The 21,727-nt window shown below is 56.4% G+C and overlaps 7 non-coding genes across 7 annotated transcripts; all 7 read right to left on the reverse strand.

Moving 5' to 3' along the window:
* Nucleotides 1-2,596: 2,596 nt before the first annotated feature.
* Nucleotides 2,597-2,689, reverse strand: LOC133086287 (small nucleolar RNA SNORD116). Its single transcript, XR_009700046.1, has one exon. It is a non-coding gene; the product is annotated as a small nucleolar RNA SNORD116 (small nucleolar RNA).
* A 2,689-nt stretch (nt 2,690-5,378) lies between these two features.
* Nucleotides 5,379-5,471, reverse strand: LOC133086289 (small nucleolar RNA SNORD116). Its single transcript, XR_009700048.1, has one exon. It is a non-coding gene; the product is annotated as a small nucleolar RNA SNORD116 (small nucleolar RNA).
* Nucleotides 5,472-8,160: 2,689 nt separating this feature from the next.
* LOC133086290 (small nucleolar RNA SNORD116) lies at nt 8,161-8,253 on the reverse strand. The gene has a single exon (XR_009700049.1). It is a non-coding gene; the product is annotated as a small nucleolar RNA SNORD116 (small nucleolar RNA).
* A 2,689-nt stretch (nt 8,254-10,942) lies between these two features.
* Nucleotides 10,943-11,035, reverse strand: LOC133086291 (small nucleolar RNA SNORD116). The gene has a single exon (XR_009700050.1). It is a non-coding gene; the product is annotated as a small nucleolar RNA SNORD116 (small nucleolar RNA).
* Nucleotides 11,036-13,694: 2,659 nt separating this feature from the next.
* Nucleotides 13,695-13,787, reverse strand: LOC133086554 (small nucleolar RNA SNORD116). The gene has a single exon (XR_009700306.1). It is a non-coding gene; the product is annotated as a small nucleolar RNA SNORD116 (small nucleolar RNA).
* Nucleotides 13,788-16,476: 2,689 nt separating this feature from the next.
* On the reverse strand, nt 16,477-16,569 carry LOC133086292 (small nucleolar RNA SNORD116). Its single transcript, XR_009700051.1, has one exon. It is a non-coding gene; the product is annotated as a small nucleolar RNA SNORD116 (small nucleolar RNA).
* A 2,659-nt stretch (nt 16,570-19,228) lies between these two features.
* On the reverse strand, nt 19,229-19,321 carry LOC133086555 (small nucleolar RNA SNORD116). Its single transcript, XR_009700307.1, has one exon. It is a non-coding gene; the product is annotated as a small nucleolar RNA SNORD116 (small nucleolar RNA).
* Nucleotides 19,322-21,727: the final 2,406 nt, after the last annotated feature.

A 21,727-nucleotide genomic window follows, 5' to 3' on the forward strand; every position in this document is an offset into this window, starting at 1 on the left:
GGAATCCACAGTCTTCAGGCCACTCAGCAAGACCAACAATCAATCCACTCTTGCAGCCACTGGGCCCATCTGATGAAAACCTAATATCCAATGGCACATTTTCGTATGGGTGAATGCCTACCGTCCTGAGTTATCCAGAGCCACGCTCAGCAATGTGCGCCCGCCCCACTTTTTCCAGTTCTCCTTAGGACATCCAGTCATCAGACAACGCGAAGGTCTTCTTGTCTTTGCCGACGGCCAGCCTTGCCCTGCAGCTGCACCTGAGAAGGGGACAGAAATCATGCAGGCTTCTGAATTGCACCACGGTTCAGAGAACATGATTCTTGCGAACACTTACCTTGCCGTGAGCCCAGAACCTGCTTTCCAAGTAACACTATCCATTACCGAAAACTGATTGCGTGTCTCACAGCATGACTGGAGGAAGTTAGGCACGTACAGTGGTCGGTGTGTCAGACACTGTATCTGTGTATTCACGTGAGTGGGCGTGTGTGACTGTGACTGCGCACGAGGATGCGCTTGTGGGTTCCTGTGTGTGGCGCTGAATACGCGTCTTGGTCTCTGGGTGTCGCTGTGGCCCTCTGCAGACACCTCCAACAGTAAATGCCATAGTTTATACACAGCACCCTGGTTGGACCCCCAACTGAAAGGAGAAAGACCCCTGTCAGCTTCAAGAGGCCTCATGCGAAGTTTAACCCCCAGGGGCTGCTGAAATGGGTCACAGACTCCCGCTCTCCCACAGCCACGCCTTCTGACCAAAGCACAAAGACTGGACGAGACCTGCCTCCCGGCCGTGGGTGTCACATCTACGTGGACCTGGAGACCCTGCCACCTACAAGCACATCTGATGTGCCCTTGGGGTCACTCCCAGCTCTCCCAGAAGCAAGGGAACCTCCCATGGGGGGCCTGCCTCCGACCTGCAGTTGCCTACAGGCAAGATGCAGCCCGGCACTACTCAAGGGGCTAACGACCTTCGGCCCAAGTGCCTCTTCTCGCCAACTAGACCATATCACTTTCCGTGACCCTGTGGGAATGCCCACAACGGGAAGTGTTGGGCTTCAGCAACCATGACACAGGTTGGGACCTGACAGCGGAAATTAGGCCACCTTCCCGGCCACGTATCTGCAAGCTTCCAACTGGCAGGTTTCGCGGCCCAGACCACTGAGGAAACGCTCAAACGCTTCACAGCCTCGTCCTAAGTGCCCTCCTGCTGCCTGCAGGGCGACTCAACCCTACTTGAAGCCACAGACGTCATGCGAACACGGGGACACTGAACACCAGGGAAGACAGACCGCAAGCCTGTCTGCTTTGATGAGGCCCACGGCACCGCATGCATCCTGGCAATTCTCCACTGCCACAGCAACACTACCGAGGAACTCACAGTGATCAAAGGCACTGTCCCCGAGGACCACAGACAGACTTTCAATGGAAGACCTCTGCCATGCGAGGGGACTTGGAAGCCTGAAAGGGAAAGGTGGTTGGCCACGGCAGGGCACCTGGCAGGGCAACAGTGTCCCCATCTCTTCCCAGCCAATGGACTGCTCCGGATAAAGCTCTGGCTCTTCGAACGGCCTGCATGCCACATGGGCCGGCCGCGTCATGCCCTCCTGGAGAAACACTATCGCTTTGCACATTCCCAAAAGAAGGAACAAAACGACCAAAGGGCTTGTTCACATAACTCACCTACCCCCAAGGAGGCCGGCACAGATGCCTCAGCATGTCCATCTTCTCTACGTCCCGCAAGACACCCGTGTGGAGTCACTCCTCCGGAAATGGGATCGCAACTCTACACAGGTTACCTACCTCACTACAACCTCATGAACTGCCAAAGCCCCCTCCATAGGCAGCTGATGCCAGCCCTTCACGAACAAGACACATCCTCGGGAAGCTGAGGCCAGCGCCTGCAACACAATGATGACAGCCCATCCCACGACATTACATAACACGTGTCCTCATGATACCTTAACTTTCTCTCCAGGCCCCCAGCCACCACACAGGCTTAAATGCTGCACTCGATCCTCAGCCCACTCCACGATGATCCACTTAGCACCAACAGTGTGCCGGCAGCTTCAGCAGAGGAGCTGACAGGGGCAGCCCCGAGGCCTAGTCCATCGGCCCCCTTCTGCCATCGCTCAACTCCAGCCCACCCCCGCTCACTGCTCCAGCCCCACCGGGCACTCAGGAACCTCACCACACCACACACAACATCAGAGAGGGCCACAGACCTGGCCTGAGGCTCCAGGCTCCAACCAGGGAAGCTTGCTCATTTTGGCTTCCAGAATCAACCTCCGAAGCGGCATGCACAAAGCGAGATCCTGCCCAAAACACACCTCTCCAAGCTGCAAGCTCACTGGGCCTCCACCAGCACACGCTCCGACTCTGAAGACTAGCAGGAGAGCCTGCCCTCTTGTATTCCCTCAGCGGTCTTTCAGCAGGGACCGGGGACTCATAGATGACCCGGCTTATGTGCAGACAAGGTCGACCCTCACACAGGAGTCCCTCCAATGCTGGAGCCCTTAGTGGTGTTTGCATGCCTGTCAGCAGGGGACGTCGGCCCTCACTCCTAACTGTCCCATACCCCCGAGAGAGGAAACGTGCTGGACCTCAGTTTCGATGAGGAGACGGTAGAGCGTTCTCACTCATTTTGTTCAGATTTTCCAAGGAATGCATACAAGGGTGTCATCATCGATCCAAGCACATGCTGGGATGCTGCAGAACACAAACGGGCAGGCCGTGGGGCTCTGCAGAGGAGCCATGACCCAGAAGTACTCCAAAAGCCTGGGGAATCCACAGTCTTCAGGCCACTCAGCAAGACCAACAATCAATCCACTCTTGCAGCCACTGGGCCCATCTGATGAAAACCTAATATCCAATGGCACATTTTCGTATGGGTGAATGCCTACCGTCCTGAGTTATCCAGAGCCACGCTCAGCAATGTGCGCCCGCCCCACTTTTTCCAGTTCTCCTTAGGACATCCAGTCATCAGACAACGCGAAGGTCTTCTTGTCTTTGCCGACGGCCAGCCTTGCCCTGCAGCTGCACCTGAGAAGTGGACAGAAATCATGCAGGCTTCTGAATTGCACCACGGTTCAGAGAACATGATTCTTGCGAACACTTACCTTGCCGTGAGCCCAGAACCTGCTTTCCAAGTAACACTATCCATTACCGAAAACTGATTGCGTGTCTCACAGCATGACTGGAGGAAGTTAGGCACGTACATTGGTCGGTGTGTCAGACACTGTATCTGTGTATTCACGTGAGTGGGCGTGTGTGACTGTGACTGCGCACGAGGATGCGCTTGTGGGTTCCTGTGTGTGGCGCTGAATACGCGTCTTGGTCTCTGGGTGTCGCTGTGGCCCTCTGCAGACACCTCCAACAGTAAATGCCATAGTTTATACATAGCACCCTGGTTGGACCCCCAACTGAAAGGAGAAAGACCCCTGTCAGCTTCAAGAGGCCGCATGCGAAGTTTAACCCCCAGGGGCTGCTGAAATGGGTCACAGACTCCCGCTCTCCCACAGCCACGCCTTCTGACCAAAGCACAAAGACTGGACGAGACCTGCCTCCCGGCCGTGGGTGTCACATCTACGTGGACCTGGAGACCCTGCCACCTACAAGCACATCTGATGTGCCCTTGGGGTCACTCCCAGCGCTCCCAGAAGCAAGGGAACCTCCCATGGGGGGCCTGCCTCCGACCTGCAGTTGCCTACAGGCAAGATGCAGCCCGGCACTACTCAAGGGGCTAACGAACTTCGGTCCAATTGCCTCTTCTCGCCAACTAGACCATATCACTTTCCGTGACCCCGTGGGAATGCCCACAACGGGAAGTGTTGGGCTTCAGCAACCATGACACAGGTTGGGACCTGACAGCGGAAATTAGGCCACCTTCCCGGCCACGTATCGGCAAGCTTCCAACTGGCAGGTTTCGCGGCCCAGACCACTGAGGAAACGCTCAAACGCTTCACAGCCTCGTCCTAAGTGCCCTCCTGCTGCCTGCAGGGCGACTCAACCCTACTTGAAGCCACAGACATCATGCGAACAGGGGGACACTGAACACCAGGGAAGACAGACCGCAAGCCTGTCTGCTCTGATGAGGCCCATGGCACCGCATGCATCCTGGCAATTCTCCACTGCCACAGCGACACTACCGAGGAACTCACAGTGATCAAAGGCACTGTCCCCGAGGACCACAGACAGACTTTCAATGGAAGACCTCTGCCATGCGAGGGGACTTGGAAGCCTGAAAGGGAAAGGTGGTTGGCCACGGCAGGGCACCTGGCAGGGCAACAGTGTCCCCATCTCTTCCCGGCCAATGGACTGCTCCGGATAAAGCTCTGGCTCTTCGAACGGCCTGCATGCCACATGGGCCGGCCGCCTCATGCCCTCCTGGAGAAACACTATCGCTTTGCACATTCCCAAAAGAAGGAACAAAACGACCAAAGGGCTTGTTCCCATAACTCACCTACCCCCAAGGAGGCCGGCACAGATGCCTCAGCATGTCCATCTTCTCTACGTCCCGCAAGACACCCGTGTGGAGTCACTCCTCCGGAAATGGGATCGCAACTCTACACAGGTTACCTACCTCACTACAACCTCATGAACTGCCAAAGCCATCCCCTCCATAGGCAGCTGATGCCAGCCCTTCACGAACAAGACACATCCTCGGGAAGCTGAGGCCAGCGCCTGCAACACAATGATGACAGCCCATCCCACGACATTACATAGGACGTGTCCTCATGATACCTTAACTTTCTCTCCAGGCCCCCAGCCACCACACAGGCTTAAATGCTGCACTCGATTCTCAGCCCACTCCACGATGATCCACTTAGCACCAACAGTGTGCCGGCAGCTTCAGCAGAGGAGCTGAAAGGGGCAGCCCCGAGGCCTAGTCCATCGGCCCCCTTCTGCCATCGCTCAACTCCAGCCCACCCCCGCTCACTGCTCCAGCCCCACCGGGCACTCAGGAACCTCACCACACCACACACAACATCAGAGAGGGCCACAGGCCTGGCCTGAGAGTCCAGGCTCCAACCAGGGAAGCTTGCTCATTTTGGCTTCCAGAATCAACCTCCGAAGCGGCATGCACAAAGCGTGATCCTGCCCAAAACACACCTCTCCAAGCTGCAAGCTCACTGGGCCTCCACCAGCACACGCTCCGACTCTGAAGACTAGCAGGAGAGCCTGCCCTCTTGTATTCCCTCAGCGGTCTTTTAGCAGGGACCGGGGACTCATAGATGACCCAGCTTATGGGCAGACACGGTCGACCCTCACACAGGAGTCCCTCCAATGCTGGAGCCCTTAGTGGTGTTTGCATGCCTGTCAGCAGGGGACGTCGGCCCTCACTCCTAACTGTCCCATACCCCCGAGAGAGGAAACGTGCTGGACCTCAGTTTCGATGAGGAGACGGTAGAGCGTTCTCACTCATTTTGTTCAGATTTTCCAAGGAATGCATACAAGGGTGTCATCATCGATCCAAGCACATGCTGGGACGCTGCAGAACACAAACGGGCAGGCCGTGGGGCTCTGCAGAGGAGCCATGACCCGGAGGTACTCCAAAAGCCTGGGGAATCCACAGTCTTCAGGCCACTCAGCAAGACCAACAATCAATCCACTCTTGCAGCCACTGGGCCCATCTGATGAAAACCTAATATCCAATGGCACATTTTCGTATGGGTGAATGCCTACCGTCCTGAGTTATCCAGAGCCACGCTCAGCAATGTGCGCCCGCCCCACTTTTTCCAGTTCTCCTTAGGACATCCAGTCATCAGACAACGCGAAGGTCTTCTTGTCTTTGCCGACGGCCAGCCTTGCCCTGCAGCTGCACCTGAGAAGGGGACAGAAATCATGCAGGCTTCTGAATTGCACCACGGTTCAGAGAACATGATTCTTGCGAACACTTACCTTGCCGTGAGCCCAGAACCTGCTTTCCAAGTAACACTATCCATTACCGAAAACTGATTGCGTGTCTCACAGCATGACTGGAGGAAGTTAGGCACGTACATTGGTCGGTGTGTCAGACACTGTATCTGTGTATTCACGTGAGTGGGCGTGTGTGACTGTGACTGCGCACGAGGATGCGCTTGTGGGTTCCTGTGTGTGGCGCTGAATACGCGTCTTGGCCTCTGGGTGTCGCTGTGGCCCTCTGCAGACACCTCCAACAGTAAACGCCATAGTTTATGCACAGCACACTGGTTGGACCCCCAACTGAAAGGAGAAAGACCCCTGTCAGCTTCAAGAGGCCGCATGCGAAGTTTAACCCCCAGGGGCTGCTGAAATGGGTCACAGACTCCCGCTCTCCCACAGCCACGCCTTTTGACCAAAGCACAAAGACTGGACGAGACCTGCCTCCCGGCCGTGGGTGTCACATCTACGTGGACCTGGAGACCCTGCCACCTACAAGCACATCTGATGTGCCCTTGGGGTCACTCCCAGCGCTCCCAGAAGCAAGGGAACCTCCCATGGGGGGCCTGCCTCCGACCTGCAGTTGCCTACAGGCAAGATACAGCCCGGCACTAGTCAAGGGGCTAACGACCTTCGGCCCAAGTGCCTCTTCTCGCCAACTAGACCATATCACTTTCCGTGACCCCGTGGGAATGCCCACAACGGGAAGTGTTGGGCTTCAGCAACCATGACACAGGTTGGGACCTGACAGCGGAAATTAGGCCACCTTCCCGGCCACATATCGGCAAGCTTCCAACTGGCAGGTTTCGCGGCCCAGACCACTGAGGAAACGCTCAAACGCTTCACAGCCTCGTCCTAAGTGCCCTCCTGCTGCCTGCAGGGCGACTCAACCCTACTTGAAGCCACAGACATCATGCGAACACGGGGACACTGAACACCAGGGAAGACAGACCGCAAGCCTGTCTGCTCTGATGAGGCCCACGGCACCGCATGCATCCTGGCAATTCTCCACTGCCACAGCGACACTACCGAGGAACTCACACTGATCAAAGGCACTGTCCCCGAGGACCACAGACAGACTTTCAATGGAAGACCTCTGCCATGCGAGGGGACTTGGAAGCCTGAAAGGGAAAGGTGGTTGGCCACGGCAGGGCACCTGGCAGGGCAACAGTGTCCCCATCTCTTCCCGGCCAATGGACTGCTCCGGATAAAGCTCTGGCTCTTCGAACGGCCTGCATGCCACATGGGCCGGCCGCGTCATGCCCTCCTGGAGAAACACTATCGCTTTGCACGTTCCCAAAAGAAGGAACAAAACGACCAAAGGGCTTGTTCCCATAACTCACCTACCCCCAAGGAGGCCGGCACAGATGCCTCAGCATGTCCATCTTCTCTACGTCCCGCAAGACACCCGTGTGGAGTCACTCCTCCGGAAATGGGATCGCAACTCTACACAGGTTACCTACCTCACTACAACCTCATGAACTGCCAAAGCCATCCCCTCCATAGGCAGCTGATGCCAGCCCTTCACGAACAAGACACATCCTCGGGAAGCTGAGGCCAGGGCCTGCAACACAATGATGACAGCCCATCCCACGACATTACATAGGACGTGTCCTCATGATACCTTAACTTTCTCTCCAGGCCCCCAGCCACCACACAGGCTTAAATGCTGCACTCGATTCTCAGCCCACTCCACGATGATCCACTTAGCACCAACAGTGTGCCGGCAGCTTCAGCAGAGGAGCTGAAAGGGGCAGCCCCGAGGCCTAGTCCATCGGCCCCCTTCTGCCATCGCTCAACTCCAGCCCACCCCCGCTCACTGCTCCAGCCCCACCGGGCACTCAGGAACCTCACCACACCACACACAACATCAGAGAGGGCCACAGGCCTGGCCTGAGGCTCCAGGCTCCAACCAGGGAAGCTTGCTCATTTTGGCTTCCAGAATCAACCTCCGAAGCGGCATGCACAAAGCGTGATCCTGCCCAAAACACACCTCTCCAAGCTGCAAGCTCACTGGGCCTCCACCAGCACACGCTCCGACTCTGAAGACTAGCAGGAGAGCCTGCCCTCTTGTATTCCCTCAGCGGTCTTTCAGCAGGGACCGGGGACTCATAGATGACCCGGCTTATGTGCAGACAAGGTCGACCCTCACACAGGAGTACCTCCAATGCTGGAGCCCTTAGTGGTGTTTGCATGCCTGTCAGCAGGGGACGTCGGCCCTCACTCCTAACTGTCCCATACCCCCGAGAGAGGAAACGTGCTGGACCTCAGTTTCGATGAGGAGACGGTAGAGCGTTCTCACTCATTTTGTTCAGATTTTCCAAGGAATGCATACAAGGGTGTCATCATCGATCCAAGCACATGCTGGGATGCTGCAGAACACAAACGGGCAGGCCGTGGGGCTCTGCAGAGGAGCCATGACCCAGAAGTACTCCAAAAGCCTGGGGAATCCACAGTCTTCAGGCCACTCAGCAAGACCAACAATCAATCCACTCTTGCAGCCACTGGGCCCATCTGATGAAAACCTAATATCCAATGGCACATTTTCGTATGGGTGAATGCCTACCGTCCTGAGTTATCCAGAGCCACGCTCAGCAATGTGCGCCCGCCCCACTTTTTCCAGTTCTCCTTAGGACATCCAGTCATCAGACAACGCGAAGGTCTTCTTGTCTTTGCCGACGGCCAGCCTTGCCCTGCAGCTGCACCTGAGAAGTGGACAGAAATCATGCAGGCTTCTGAATTGCACCACGGTTCAGAGAACATGATTCTTGCGAACACTTACCTTGCCGTGAGCCCAGAACCTGCTTTCCAAGTAACACTATCCATTACCGAAAACTGATTGCGTGTCTCACAGCATGACTGGAGGAAGTTAGGCACGTACATTGGTCGGTGTGTCAGACACTGTATCTGTGTATTCACGTGAGTGGGCGTGTGTGACTGTGACTGCGCACGAGGATGCGCTTGTGGGTTCCTGTGTGTGGCGCTGAATACGCGTCTTGGTCTCTGGGTGTCGCTGTGGCCCTCTGCAGACACCTCCAACAGTAAATTCCATTGTTTATACATAGCACCCTGGTTGGACCCCCAACTGAAAGGAGAAAGACCCCTGTCAGCTTCAAGAGGCCGCATGTGAAGTTTAACCCCCAGGGGCTGCTGAAATGGGTCACAGACTCCCGCTCTCCCACAGCCACGCCTTCTGACCAAAGCACAAAGACTGGACGAGACCTGCCTCCCGGCCGTGGGTGTCACATCTACGTGGACCTGGAGACCCTGCCACCTACAAGCACATCTGATGTGCCCTTGGGGTCACTCCCAGCGCTCCCAGAAGCAAGGGAACCTCCCATGGGGGGCCTGCCTCCGACCTGCAGTTGCCTACAGGCAAGATGCAGCCCGGCACTACTCAAGGGGCTAACGAACTTCGGTCCAATTGCCTCTTCTCGCCAACTAGACCATATCACTTTCCGTGACCCCGTGGGAATGCCCACAACGGGAAGTGTTGGGCTTCAGCAACCATGACACAGGTTGGGACCTGACAGCGGAAATTAGGCCACCTTCCCGGCCACGTATCGGCAAGCTTCCAACTGGCAGGTTTCGCGGCCCAGACCACTGAGGAAACGCTCAAACGCTTCACAGCCTCGTCCTAAGTGCCCTCCTGCTGCCTGCAGGGCGACTCAACCCTACTTGAAGCCACAGACATCATGCGAACACAGAGACACTGAACACCAGGGAAGACAGACCGCAAGCCTGTCTGCTGTGATGAGGCCCATGGCACCGCATGCATCCTGGCAATTCTCCACTGCCACAGCGACACTACCGAGGAACTCACAGTGATCAAAGGCACTGTCCCCGAGGACCACAGACAGACTTTCAATGGAAGACCTCTGCCATGCGAGGGGACTTGGAAGCCTGAAAGGGAAAGGTGGTTGGCCACGGCAGGGCACCTGGCAGGGCAACAGTGTCCCCATCTCTTCCCGGCCAATGGACTGCTCCGGATAAAGCTCTGGCTCTTCGAACGGCCTGCATGCCACATGGGCCGGCCGCCTCATGCCCTCCTGGAGAAACACTATCGCTTTGCACATTCCCAAAAGAAGGAACAAAACGACCAAAGGGCTTGTTCACATAACTCACCTACCCCCAAGGAGGCCGGCACAGATGCCTCAGCATGTCCATCTTCTCTACGTCCCGCAAGACACCCGTGTGGAGTCACTCCTCCGGAAATGGGATCGCAACTCTACACAGGTTACCTACCTCACTACAACCTCATGAACTGCCAAAGCCATCCCCTCCATAGGCAGCTGATGCCAGCCCTTCACGAACAAGACACATCCTCGGGAAGCTGAGGCCAGCGCCTGCAACACAATGATGACAGCCCATCCCACGACATTACATAGGACGTGTCCTCATGATACCTTAACTTTCTCTCCAGGCCCCCAGCCACCACACAGGCTTAAATGCTGCACTCGATTCTCAGCCCACTCCACGATGATCCACTTAGCACCAACAGTGTGCCGGCAGCTTCAGCAGAGGAGCTGAAAGGGGCAGCCCCGAGGCCTAGTCCATCGGCCCCCTTCTGCCATCGCTCAACTCCAGCCCACCCCCGCTCACTGCTCCAGCCCCACCGGGCACTCAGGAACCTCACCACACCACACACAACATCAGAGAGGGCCACAGGCCTGGCCTGAGAGTCCAGGCTCCAACCAGGGAAGCTTGCTCATTTTGGCTTCCAGAATCAACCTCCGAAGCGGCATGCACAAAGCGTGATCCTGCCCAAAACACACCTCTCCAAGCTGCAAGCTCACTGGGCCTCCACCAGCACACGCTCCGACTCTGAAGACTAGCAGGAGAGCCTGCCCTCTTGTATTCCCTCAGCGGTCTTTTAGCAGGGACCGGGGACTCATAGATGACCCAGCTTATGGGCAGACACGGTCGACCCTCACACAGGAGTCCCTCCACTGCTGGAGCCCTTAGTGGTGTTTGCATGCCTGTCAGCAGGGGACGTCGGCCCTCACTCCTAACTGTCCCATACCCCCGAGAGAGGAAACGTGCTGGACCTCAGTTTCGATGAGGAGACGGTAGAGCGTTCTCACTCATTTTGTTCAGATTTTCCAAGGAATGCATACAAGGGTGTCATCATCGATCCAAGCACATGCTGGGACGCTGCAGAACACAAACGGGCAGGCCGTGGGGCTCTGCAGAGGAGCCATGACCCGGAGGTACTCCAAAAGCCTGGGGAATCCACAGTCTTCAGGCCACTCAGCAAGACCAACAATCAATCCACTCTTGCAGCCACTGGGCCCATCTGATGAAAACCTAATATCCAATGGCACATTTTCCTATGGGTGAATGCCTACCGTCCTGAGTTATCCAGAGCCACGCTCAGCAATGTGCGCCCGCCCCACTTTTTCCAGTTCTCCTTAGGACATCCAGTCATCAGACAACGCGAAGGTCTTCTTGTCTTTGCCGACGGCCAGCCTTGCCCTGCAGCTGCACCTGAGAAGGGGACAGAAATCATGCAGACTTCTGAATTGCACCACGGTTCAGAGAACATGATTCTTGCGAACACTTACCTTGCCGTGAGCCCAGAACCTGCTTTCCAAGTAACACTATCCATTACCGAAAACTGATTGCGTGTCTCACAGCATGACTGGAGGAAGTTAGGCACGTACATTGGTCGGTGTGTCAGACACTGTATCTGTGTATTCACGTGAGTGGGCGTGTGTGACTGTGACTGCGCACGAGGATGCGCTTGTGGGTTCCTGTGTGTGGCGCTGAATACGCGTCTTGGTCTCTGGGTGTCGCTGTGGCCCTCTGCAGACACCTCCAACAGTAAACGCCATAGTTTATGCACAGCACCCTGGTTGGACCCCCAACTGAAAGGAGAAAGACCCCTGTCAGCTTCAAGAGGCCGCATGCGAAGTTTAACCCCCAGGGGCTGCTGAAATGGGTCACAGACTCCCGCTCTCCCACAGCCACGCCTTTTGACCAAAGCACAAAGACTGGACGAGACCTGCCTCCCGGCCGTGGGTGTCACATCTACGTGGACCTGGAGACCCTGCCACCTACAAGCACATCTGATGTGCCCTTGGGGTCACTCCCAGCGCTCCCAGAACCAAGGGAACCTCCCATGGGGGGCCTGCCTCCGACCTGCAGTTGCCTACAGGCAAGATACAGCCCGGCACTACTCAAGGGGCTAACGACCTTCGGCCCAATTGCCTCTTCTCGCCAACTAGACCATATCACTTTCCGTGACCCCGTGGGAATGCCCACAACGGGAAATGTTGGTCTTCAGCAACCATGACACAGGTTGGGACCTGACAGCGGAAATTAGGCCACCTTCCCGGCCACGTATTGGCAAGCTTCCAACTGGCAGGTTTCGCGGCCCAGACCACTGAGGAAACGCTCAAACGCTTCACAGCCTCGTCCTAAGTGCCCTCCTGCTGCCTGCAGGGCGACTCAACCCTACTTGAAGCCACAGACATCATGCGAACACGGGGACACTGAACACCAGGGAAGACAGACCGCAAGCCTGTCTGCTCTGATGAGGCCCATGGCACCGCATGCATCCTGGCAATTCTCCACTGCCACAGCGACACTACCGAGGAACTCACAGTGATCAAAGGCACTGTCCCCGAGGACCACAGACAGACTTTCAATGGAAGACCTCTGCCATGCGAGGGGACTTGGAAGCCTGAAAGGGAAAGGTGGTTGGCCACGGCAGGGCACCTGGCAGGGCAACAGTGTCCCCATCTCTTCCCGGCCAATGGACTGCTCCGGATAAAGCTCTGGCTCTTCGAACGGCCTGCATGCCACATGGGCCGGCCGCGTCATGCCCTCCGGGAGAAACACTATCGCTTTGCACATTCCCAAAAGAAGGAACAAAACGACCAAAGGGCTTGTTCACATAACTCACCTACCCCCAAGGAGGCCGGCACAGATGCCTCAGCATGTCCATCTTCTCTACGTCCCGCAAGACACCCGTGTGGAGTCACTCCTCCGGAAATGGGATCGCAACTCTACACAGGTTACCTACCTCACTACAACCTCATGAACTGCCAAAGCCATCCCCTCCATAGGCAGCTGATGCCAGCCCTTCACGAACAAGACACATCCTCGGGAAGCTGAGGCCAGCGCCTGTAACACAATGATGACAGCCCATCCCACGACATTACATAGCACGTGTCCTCATGATACCTTAACTTTCTCTCCAGGACCCAGCCACCACACAGGCTTAAATGCTGCACTCGATTCTCAGCCCACTCCACGATGATCCACTTAGCACCAACAGTGTGCCGGCAGCTTCAGCAGAGGAGCTGAAAGGGGCAGCCCCGAGGCCTAGTCCATCGGCCCCATTCTGCCATCGCTCAACTCCAGCTCACCCCCGCTCACTGCTCCAGCCCCACCGGGCACTCAGGAACCTCACCACACCACACACAACATCAGAGAGGAACACCAGGGAAGCTTGCTCATTTTGGCTTCCAGAATCAACCACCGAAGCGGCATGCACAAAGCGTGATCCTGCCCAAAACACACCTCTCCAAGCTGCAAGCTCACTGGGCCTCCACCAGCACACGCTCCGACTCTGAAGACTGGCAGGAGAGCCTGCCCCCTCGTATTCCCTCAGCGGTCTTTTAGCAGGGACCGGTGATTCATAGATGACCCAGCTTATGGGCAGACACGGTCGACCCTCACACAGGAGTCCCTCCAATGCTGGAGCACTTAGTGGTGTTTTCATGCCTGTCAGCAGGGGACGTCGGCCCTCACTCCTAACTGTCCCATACCCCCGAGAGAGGAAACGTGCTGGACCTCAGTTTCGATGAGGAGACGGTAGAGCGTTCTCACTCATTTTGTTCAGATTTTCCGAGGAATGCGTACAAGGGTGTCATCATCGATCCAAGCACATGCTGGGACGCTGCAGAACACAAACGGGCAAGCCGTGGGGCTCTGCAGAGGAGCCATGACCCGGAAGTACTCCAAAAGCCTGGGGAATCCACAGTCTTCAGGCCACTCAGCAAGACCAACAATCAATCCACTCTTGCAGCCACTGGGTCCATCTGATGAAAACCTAATATCCAATGGCACATTTTAGTATGGGTGAATGCCTACCGTCCTGAGTTATCCAGAGCCACGCTCAGCAACGTTCGCCCGCCCCACTTTTTCCAGTTCTCCTTAGGACATCCAGTCATCAGACAACGCGAAGGTCTTCTTGTCTTTGCCGACGGCCAGCCTTGCCCTGCAGCTGCACCTGAGAAGTGGATAGAAATCATGCAGGCTTCTGAATTGCACCACGGTTCAGAGAACATGATTCTTGCGAACACTTACCTTGCCGTGAGCCCAGAACCTGCTTTCCAAGTAACACTATCCATTACCGAAAACTGATTGCGTGTCTCACAGCATGACTGGAGGAAGTTAGGCACGTACATTGGTCGGTGTGTCAGACACTGTATCTGTGTATTCACGTGAGTGGGCGTGTGTGACTGTGACTGCACACGAGGATGCGCTTGTGGGTTCCTGTGTGTGGCGCTGAATACGCGTCTTGGTCTCTGGGTGTTGCTGTGGCCCTCTGCAGACACCTCCAACAGTAAACGCCATAGTTTATACACAGCACACTGGTTGGACCCCCAACTGAAAGGAGAAAGACCCCTGTCAGCTTCAAGAGGCCGCATGCGAAGTTTAACCCCCAGGGGCTGCTGAAATGGGTCACAGACTCCCACTCTCCCACAGCCACGCCTTCTGACCAAAGCACAAAGACTGGACGAGACCTGCCTCCCGGCCGTGGGTGTCACATCTACGTGGACCTGGAGACCCTGCTACCTACAAGCACATCTGATGTGCCCTTGGGGTCACTCCCAGCGCTCCCAGAAGCAAGGGAACCTCCCATGGGGGGCCTGCCTCCGACCTGCAGTTGCCTACAGGCAAGATGCAGCCCGGCACTACTCAAGGGGCTAACGACCTTCGGCCCAAGTGCCTCTTCTCGCCAACTAGACCATATCACTTTCCGTGACCCCGTGGGAATGCCCACAACGGGAAGTGTTGGGCTTCAGCAACCATGACACAGGTTGGGACCTGACAGCGGAAATTAGGCCACCTTCCCGGCCACGTATCGGCAAGCTTCCAACTGGCAGGTTTCGCGGCCCAGACCACTGAGGAAACGCTCAAACGCTTCACAGCCTCGTCCTAAGTGCCCTCCTGCTGCCTGCAGGGCGACTCAACCCTACTTGAAGCCACAGACATCATGCGAACACGGGGACACTGAACACCAGGGAAGACAGACCGCAAGCCTGTCTGCTCTGATGAGGCCCACGGCACCGCATGCATCCTGGCAATTCTCCACTGCCACAGCGACACTACCGAGGAACTCACAGTGATCAAAGGCACTGTCCCCGAGGACCACAGACAGACTTTCAATGGAAGACCTCTGCCATGCGAGGGGACTTGGAAGCCTGAAAGGGAAAGGTGGTTGGCCACGGCAGGGCACCTGGCAGGGCAACAGTGTCCCCATCTCTTCCCGGCCAATGGACTGCTCCGGATAAAGCTCTGGCTCTTCGAACGGCCTGCATGCCACATGGGCCGGCCGCGTCATGCCCTCCGGGAGAAACACTATCGCTTTGCACATTCCCAAAAGAAGGAACAAAACGACCAAAGGGCTTGTTCCCATAACTCACCTACCCCCAAGGAGGCCGGCACAGATGCCTCAGCATGTCCATCTTCTCTACGTCCCGCAAGACACCCGTGTGGAGTCACTCCTCCGGAAATGGGATCGCAACTCTACACAGGTTACCTACCTCACTACAACCTCATGAACTGCCAAAGCCATCCCCTCCATAGGCAGCTGATGCCAGCCCTTCACGAACAAGACACATCCTCGGGAAGCTGAGGCCAGCGCCTGCAACACAATGATGACAGCCCATCCCACGACATTACATAGGACGTGTCCTCATGATACCTTAACTTTCTCTCCAGGCCCCCAGCCACCACACAGGCTTAAATGCTGCACTCGATTCTCAGCCCACTCCACGATGATCCACTTAGCACCAACAGTGTGCCGGCAGCTTTAGCAGAGGAGCTGAAAGGGGCAGCCCCGAGGCCTAGTCCATCGGCCCCCTTCTGCCATCGCTCAACTCCAGCCCACCCCCGCTCACTGCTCCAGCCCCACCGGGCACTCAGGAACCTCACCACACCACACACAACATCAGAGAGGGCCACAGGCCTGGCCTGAGAGTCCAGGCTCCAACCAGGGAAGCTTGCTCATTTTGGCTTCCAGAATCAACCTCCGAAGCGGCATGCACAAAGCGTGATCCTGCCCAAAACACACCTCTCCAAGCTGCAAGCTCACTGGGCCTCCACCAGCACACGCTCCGACTCTGAAGACTAGCAGGAGAGCCTGCCCTCTTGTATTCCCTCAGCGGTCTTTTAGCAGGGACCGGGGACTCATAGATGACCCAGCTTATGGGCAGACACGGTCGACCCTCACACAGGAGTCCCTCCACTGCTGGAGCCCTTAGTGGTGTTTGCATGCCTGTCAGCAGGGGACGTCGGCCCTCACTCCTAACTGTCCCATACCCCCGAGAGAGGAAACGTGCTGGACCTCAGTTTCGATGAGGAGACGGTAGAGCGTTCTCACTCATTTTGTTCAGATTTTCCAAGGAATGCATACAAGGGTGTCATCATCGATCCAAGCACATGCTGGGACGCTGCAGAACACAAACGGGCAGGCCGTGGGGCTCTGCAGAGGAGCCATGACCCGGAGGTACTCCAAAAGCCTGGGGAATCCACAGTCTTCAGGCCACTCAGCAAGACCAACAATCAATCCACTCTTGCAGCCACTGGGCCCATCTGATGAAAACCTAATATCCAATGGCACATTTTCCTATGGGTGAATGCCTACCGTCCTGAGTTATCCAGAGCCACGCTCAGCAATGTGCGCCCGCCCCACTTTTTCCAGTTCTCCTTAGGACATCCAGTCATCAGACAACGCGAAGGTCTTCTTGTCTTTGCCGACGGCCAGCCTTGCCCTGCAGCTGCACCTGAGAAGGGGACAGAAATCATGCAGACTTCTGAATTGCACCACGGTTCAGAGAACATGATTCTTGCGAACACTTACCTTGCCGTGAGCCCAGAACCTGCTTTCCAAGTAACACTATCCATTACCGAAAACTGATTGTGTGTCTCACAGCATGACTGGAGGAAGTTAGGCACGTACATTGGTCGGTGTGTCAGACACTGTATCTGTGTATTCACGTGAGTGGGCGTGTGTGACTGTGACTGCGCACGAGGATGCGCTTGTGGGTTCCTGTGTGTGGCGCTGAATACGCGTCTTGGTCTCTGGGTGTCGCTGTGGCCCTCTGCAGACACCTCCAACAGTAAACGCCATAGTTTATGCACAGCACCCTGGTTGGACCCCCAACTGAAAGGAGAAAGACCCCTGTCAGCTTCAAGAGGCCGCATGCGAAGTTTAACCCCCAGGGGCTGCTGAAATGGGTCACAGACTCCCGCTCTCCCACAGCCACGCCTTTTGACCAAAGCACAAAGACTGGACGAGACCTGCCTCCCGGCCGTGGGTGTCACATCTACGTGGACCTGGAGACCCTGCCACCTACAAGCACATCTGATGTGCCCTTGGGGTCACTCCCAGCGCTCCCAGAAGCAAGGGAACCTCCCATGGGGGGCCTGCCTCCGACCTGCAGTTGCCTACAGGCAAGATACAGCCCGGCACTACTCAAGGGGCTAACGACCTTCGGCCCAATTGCCTCTTCTCGCCAACTAGACCATATCACTTTCCGTGACCCCGTGGGAATGCCCACAACGGGAAATGTTGGTCTTCAGCAACCATGACACAGGTTGGGACCTGACAGCGGAAATTAGGCCACCTTCCCGGCCACGTATTGGCAAGCTTCCAACTGGCAGGTTTCGCGGCCCAGACCACTGAGGAAACGCTCAAACGCTTCACAGCCTCGTCCTAAGTGCCCTCCTGCTGCCTGCAGGGCGACTCAACCCTACTTGAAGCCACAGACATCATGCGAACACGGGGACACTGAACACCAGGGAAGACAGACCGCAAGCCTGTCTGCTCTGATGAGGCCCATGGCACCGCATGCATCCTGGCAATTCTCCACTGCCACAGCGACACTACCGAGGAACTCACAGTGATCAAAGGCACTGTCCCCGAGGACCACAGACAGACTTTCAATGGAAGACCTCTGCCATGCGAGGGGACTTGGAAGCCTGAAAGGGAAAGGTGGTTGGCCACGGCAGGGCACCTGGCAGGGCAACAGTGTCCCCATCTCTTCCCGGCCAATGGACTGCTCCGGATAAAGCTCTGGCTCTTCGAACGGCCTGCATGCCACATGGGCCGGCCGCGTCATGCCCTCCGGGAGAAACACTATCGCTTTGCACATTCCCAAAAGAAGGAACAAAACGACCAAAGGGCTTGTTCACATAACTCACCTACCCCCAAGGAGGCCGGCACAGATGCCTCAGCATGTCCATCTTCTCTACGTCCCGCAAGACACCCGTGTGGAGTCACTCCTCCGGAAATGGGATCGCAACTCTACACAGGTTACCTACCTCACTACAACCTCATGAACTGCCAAAGCCATCCCCTCCATAGGCAGCTGATGCCAGCCCTTCACGAACAAGACACATCCTCGGGAAGCTGAGGCCAGCGCCTGTAACACAATGATGACAGCCCATCCCACGACATTACATAGCACGTGTCCTCATGATACCTTAACTTTCTCTCCAGGACCCAGCCACCACACAGGCTTAAATGCTGCACTCGATTCTCAGCCCACTCCACGATGATCCACTTAGCACCAACAGTGTGCCGGCAGCTTCAGCAGAGGAGCTGAAAGGGGCAGCCCCGAGGCCTAGTCCATCGGCCCCATTCTGCCATCGCTCAACTCCAGCTCACCCCCGCTCACTGCTCCAGCCCCACCGGGCACTCAGGAACCTCACCACACCACACACAACATCAGAGAGGAACACCAGGGAAGCTTGCTCATTTTGGCTTCCAGAATCAACCACCGAAGCGGCATGCACAAAGCGTGATCCTGCCCAAAACACACCTCTCCAAGCTGCAAGCTCACTGGGCCTCCACCAGCACACGCTCCGACTCTGAAGACTGGCAGGAGAGCCTGCCCCCTCGTATTCCCTCAGCGGTCTTTTAGCAGGGACCGGTGATTCATAGATGACCCAGCTTATGGGCAGACACGGTCGACCCTCACACAGGAGTCCCTCCAATGCTGGAGCACTTAGTGGTGTTTTCATGCCTGTCAGCAGGGGACGTCGGCCCTCACTCCTAACTGTCCCATACCCCCGAGAGAGGAAACGTGCTGGACCTCAGTTTCGATGAGGAGACGGTAGAGCGTTCTCACTCATTTTGTTCAGATTTTCCGAGGAATGCGTACAAGGGTGTCATCATCGATCCAAGCACATGCTGGGACGCTGCAGAACACAAACGGGCAAGCCGTGGGGCTCTGCAGAGGAGCCATGACCCGGAAGTACTCCAAAAGCCTGGGGAATCCACAGTCTTCAGGCCAATCAGCAAGACCAACAATCAATCCACTCTTGCAGCCACTGGGTCCATCTGATGAAAACCTAATATCCAATGGCACATTTTAGTATGGGTGAATGCCTACCGTCCTGAGTTATCCAGAGCCACGCTCAGCAACGTTCGCCCGCCCCACTTTTTCCAGTTCTCCTTAGGACATCCAGTCATCAGACAACGCGAAGGTCTTCTTGTCTTTGCCGACGGCCAGCCTTGCCCTGCAGCTGCACCTGAGAAGTGGATAGAAATCATGCAGGCTTCTGAATTGCACCACGGTTCAGAGAACATGATTCTTGCGAACACTTACCTTGCCGTGAGCCCAGAACCTGCTTTCCAAGTAACACTATCCATTACCGAAAACTGATTGCGTGTCTCACAGCATGACTGGAGGAAGTTAGGCACGTACATTGGTCGGTGTGTCAGACACTGTATCTGTGTATTCACGTGAGTGGGCGTGTGTGACTGTGACTGCACACGAGGATGCGCTTGTGGGTTCCTGTGTGTGGCGCTGAATACGCGTCTTGGTCTCTGGGTGTTGCTGTGGCCCTCTGCAGACACCTCCAACAGTAAACGCCATAGTTTATACACAGCACACTGGTTGGACCCCCAACTGAAAGGAGAAAGACCCCTGTCAGCTTCAAGAGGCCGCATGCGAAGTTTAACCCCCAGGGGCTGCTGAAATGGGTCACAGACTCCCACTCTCCCACAGCCACGCCTTCTGACCAAAGCACAAAGACTGGACGAGACCTGCCTCCCGGCCGTGGGTGTCACATCTACGTGGACCTGGAGACCCTGCTACCTACAAGCACATCTGATGTGCCCTTGGGGTCACTCCCAGCGCTCCCAGAAGCAAGGGAACCTCCCATGGGGGGCCTGCCTCCGACCTGCAGTTGCCTACAGGCAAGATGCAGCCCGGCACTACTCAAGGGGCTAACGACCTTCGGCCCAAGTGCCTCTTCTCGCCAACTAGACCATATCACTTTCCGTGACCCCGTGGGAATGCCCACAACGGGAAGTGTTGGGCTTCAGCAACCATGACACAGGTTGGGACCTGACAGCGGAAATTAGGCCACCTTCCCGGCCACGTATCGGCAAGCTTCCAACTGGCAGGTTTCGCGGCCCAGACCACTGAGGAAACGCTCAAACGCTTCACAGCCTCGTCCTAAGTGCCCTCCTGCTGCCTGCAGGGCGACTCAACCCTACTTGAAGCCACAGACATCATGCGAACACGGGGACACTGAACACCAGGGAAGACAGACCGCAAGCCTGTCTGCTCTGATGAGGCCCACGGCACCGCATGCATCCTGGCAATTCTCCACTGCCACAGCGACACTACCGAGGAACTCACAGTGATCAAAGGCACTGTCCCCGAGGACCACAGACAGACTTTCAATGGAAGACCTCTGCCATGCGAGGGGACTTGGAAGCCTGAAAGGGAAAGGTGGTTGGCCACGGCAGGGCACCTGGCAGGGCAACAGTGTCCCCATCTCTTCCCGGCCAATGGACTGCTCCGGATAAAGCTCTGGCTCTTCGAACGGCCTGCATGCCACATGGGCCGGCCGCGTCATGCCCTCCTGGAGAAACACTATCGCTTTGCACATTCCCAAAAGAAGGAACAAAACGACCAAAGGGCTTGTTCCCATAACTCACCTACCCCCAAGGAGGCCGGCACAGATGCCTCAGCATGTCCATCTTCTCTACGTCCCGCAAGACACCCGTGTGGAGTCACTCCTCCGGAAATGGGATCGCAACTCTACACAGGTTACCTACCTCACTAAAACCTCATGAACTGCCAAAGCCATCCCCTCCATAGGCAGCTGATGCCAGCCCTTCACGAACAAGACACATCCTCGGGAAGCTGAGGCCAGCGCCTGTAACACAATGATGACAGCCCATCCCACGACATTACATAGCACGTGTCCTCATGATACCTTAACTTTCTCTCCAGGCCCCCAGCCACCACACAGGCTTAAATGCTGCACTCGATTCTCAGCCCACTCCACGATGATCCACTTAGCACCAACAGTGTGCCGGCAGCTTCAGCAGAGGAGCTGAAAGGGGCAGCCCCGAGGCCTAGTCCATCGGCCCCATTCTGCCATCGCTCAACTCCAGCCCTCCCCCGCTCACTGCTCCAGCCCCACCGGGCACTCAGGAACCTCACCACACCACACACAACATCAGAGAGGGCCACAGGCCTGGCCTGAGGCTCCAGGCGCCAACCAGGGAAGCTTGCTCATTTTGGCTTCCAGAATCAACCTCCGAAGCGGCATGCACAAAGCGTGATCC

The sequence above is a fragment of the Eubalaena glacialis genome, chromosome 2 (genome assembly GCF_028564815.1).
Source record: "Eubalaena glacialis isolate mEubGla1 chromosome 2, mEubGla1.1.hap2.+ XY, whole genome shotgun sequence".
Taxonomy (NCBI): domain Eukaryota; kingdom Metazoa; phylum Chordata; class Mammalia; order Artiodactyla; family Balaenidae; genus Eubalaena; species Eubalaena glacialis.